This window comes from Neofelis nebulosa, chromosome 4, assembly GCF_028018385.1.
Source record: "Neofelis nebulosa isolate mNeoNeb1 chromosome 4, mNeoNeb1.pri, whole genome shotgun sequence".
NCBI lineage: Eukaryota > Metazoa > Chordata > Mammalia > Carnivora > Felidae > Neofelis > Neofelis nebulosa.
In genome coordinates, this window is record NC_080785.1 from 159,216,206 (window position 1) to 159,219,358 (window position 3,153).

Genomic DNA, 3,153 nt, shown 5'->3' on the forward strand with positions numbered 1-3,153 from the left:
ATGATATTTGCAATGTTCATTGTTGAGAAACTCGGTCATGCTATTTTTTGTTCCCTGATAGTCCCCTCTAGCCCATGGAACCAGGAAATGATTCACAAATTTCAGATTTTTTTCTCCTGGGACTATCAAAGGAACCAGAGCTGCAGCTCCTGATTTTTGGGCTTTTCCTCTCCGTGTACCTGATCACTGTGTTTGGGAACCTGCTCATCCTCCTGGCCGTCAGCTCTGACTCCCGCCTCCACACGCCCATGTACTTCTTCCTGGCCAACCTGTCCTTTGTAGACATCTGCTTCACCTCCACCACCATCCCGAAGATGCTCTGGAACATCCAGACCCAGAGCAAAGTCATAACTTATGCAGGCTGCATCACACAGATGTATTTTTTCCTACTCTTTGCTGGATTGGACAATTTTCTACTGGCTGTGATGGCCTATGACCGGTTCGTGGCCATCTGTCAACCCTTGCACTACATGCTGATCATGAAACCCACCTACTGTGGGCTGCTTGTTCTGGCGTCCTGGATGATGAGCACCCTGAACTCCTTATTACAAACCTTAATGATGTTGTGGCTGTCCTTCTGTACAGAGGTGGAAATCTCCCACTTTTTCTGTGAAATCAATCAGGTGGTCCTGCTTGCCTGTTCTGATACCTTTCTTAATGACATGCTGATGTATTTTGCAGCTGGATTGTTGGGCGGTGCTTCCCTAGCTGGGATCCTTTACTCTTATTCTAAGATAGTTTCTTTTGTATGTGGAATCTCATCATCTCAGGGCAAGTATAAGGCATTTTCCACCTGTGCGTCTCACCTCTCGGTTGTCTCCCTATTTTATTGTACTGGCCTGGGAGTGTACCTTAGCTCTGCTGCTACCCAGAGCTCCCACTCGAGTGCCACAGCCTCGGTGATGTACACGGTGGTCACGCCCATGCTGAACCCCTTCATCTACAGCCTGAGGAACAGAGACATAAAGAGGGCTCTGAAAAGAATCGTTGGGGTTCCAGTGACGTAAAGGCCAATTGTCTGGGGCTGCAGACATGCCATGATTGCAGGGCTCAAAGCATCAGAGCCAGGAACTGCTATTCTTTGATCAGACTGTGGGAGTAGAATCTGCCCCTTCTATTTATTTCTTGGAATTCCCATTTGTTTGATTTCAACTTCTCCATACATTTCAATAACTCACTTTATTAAGCTTCTGATCTGTCTGATATACGGTTTCTCCTTTGCCCACTCTCATACGTTCCCAATGTTTTCCCAAATGTTGGATCACAAATGCCTGTAAATTTCTGTATCTTACAATGGGCAAGTTGGATTTTATTTTATTTCTTTCCAAGATTTTATTTAAATTTACATAGTTAGCATATAGTGTAGAATTGGTTTCAGTAGTATAGTTTAGCGATTCTTCACTTACCCAGTCCCCATCACAAGCACCCTTCTTAATGCCTCTCACCCATTTAGTCCATCCCCTCACCCACCTCCCTTCCAGCAACCCTCAGTTTGTTCTCTATTGTTAAGAGTCTCTTTATGATAAAAACACTCAAGGATGTAGGGATAGAAGGAACATGCCTTAACATCATAAAAGCCGTATATGAAAGTCCCAGAGATAATATCATCCTCAATGAGGAAAAATGGAGTGCTTTCCTAAGATCATGAACATGACAGGCATGCCACTCTCACCACTATAGTTCAATAGTACTTGAAGTCCTAGCCTCAGGATTCAGACAACAAAAAGAAATAAAAGGCATCCAATTTGGCAAGGAAGAAGTCAAACTTTCACTCTTTGCAGATCACATGATACTCTACATGGAAAATGTGACTCCACCAAAAAAATGGCTAGAGCTGATACATGAATTCGATCAAGTCACAGGTTATAAAATCCATGTACAGAAACAGGTTGCATTTCTATACACCAATAATGAAGCAGCATAAAGAGATATCAAAGAATTCATCCCATTTACAGTTGCACCAAAACACCCCAAGATACCTAGGAATAAACCTAACCAAAGAGGTGAAAAATGTATACACTGAAAACTATGGAAAGCTTATGAAAGAAATTGAAGAAGAACAAAAGAAATGGAAAAACATTCCACGTTCATGGATTGGAAGAACAAATATTGTTAAAATATTGATCCTACCCAAAGCAATCTACATATTTAATGCAATCTCCATCAAAATACCCCATGATTCTTCACAGATCTAGAACAGACAATCCTAAAATCTGTATGGACCCAGAAAAGCCAAAACAATTCTGAGAAGAAAACCAAAGCTGGATGCATCACAATTCTGGACTTCAAGATGTATTTCATAGCTGTAATCAACAAGACGGTATGGTATCGGCACAAGAACAGACAAATCGACCAATGGAACAGAATAAAATATGCAGAAATGGACCCACAAACGTATGGCCAACTAATCTTTGACAAAACAGGAAATAATACCCAATGGAAAAAAGACAGTCTCTTCAGCAAATGGTGTTGGGAAAACTGGACCTCAACATACAGAAGAATGAACCTGGACCACTTTCTTACACCATACACAAGAATAAACTCAAATGGATGAAAGACCTAAACTCTATCAAAATCCTGGAGGAGAAAACAAGCAACAACCTCTTTGACCTCAGCCACAGCAACTTCTTACTTGACATGTCTCCAGAGGCAAGGGAAATAAAAGCGAAGATGAACTTTTGGGATCTCATCAAGATAAAAAGCTTCTGCACAGTGAAGGAAATAATCAGTAAAACTACAAGGCATCTGAAGGAATGGGAGAAGATATTTGCAAATAACATATCAGATAAAAGGTTAATATCAAAAATCTACAAATAACTTATCAAATTCAACACTCAAAAAAAACCCAAACAATCCAGCGAAGCATTGGCAAAAGAAATGAGTAGACATTTTTCCAAGAAAAACATTCAGATGGCTAATAGACACATGAAAAGATGCTCAACATCTCTCATAAGGAAAATATAAATCAAAACCACAATGAGTTACCACCTCACACCTGTCAGAAGGGCTAAAATTTAACAACTCAGGAAACAACAGATGTTGGCAAGGATGCAGAAAAGTGGAATCCTTTTGCACCCCATTTGCGAATGCAAACCGGTGTAGCCACTCTGAAAACAGTATGGAGGTTCCACCAAAAAATAAAAATGGAGCTAC

General features: G+C 40.9%; 1 pseudogene; it reads left to right on the forward strand.

Annotated features, from left to right (window-relative positions):
* Nucleotides 1–1,007, forward strand: LOC131508490 (olfactory receptor 7A17-like; annotated as a pseudogene).
* Nucleotides 1,008–3,153: the final 2,146 nt, after the last annotated feature.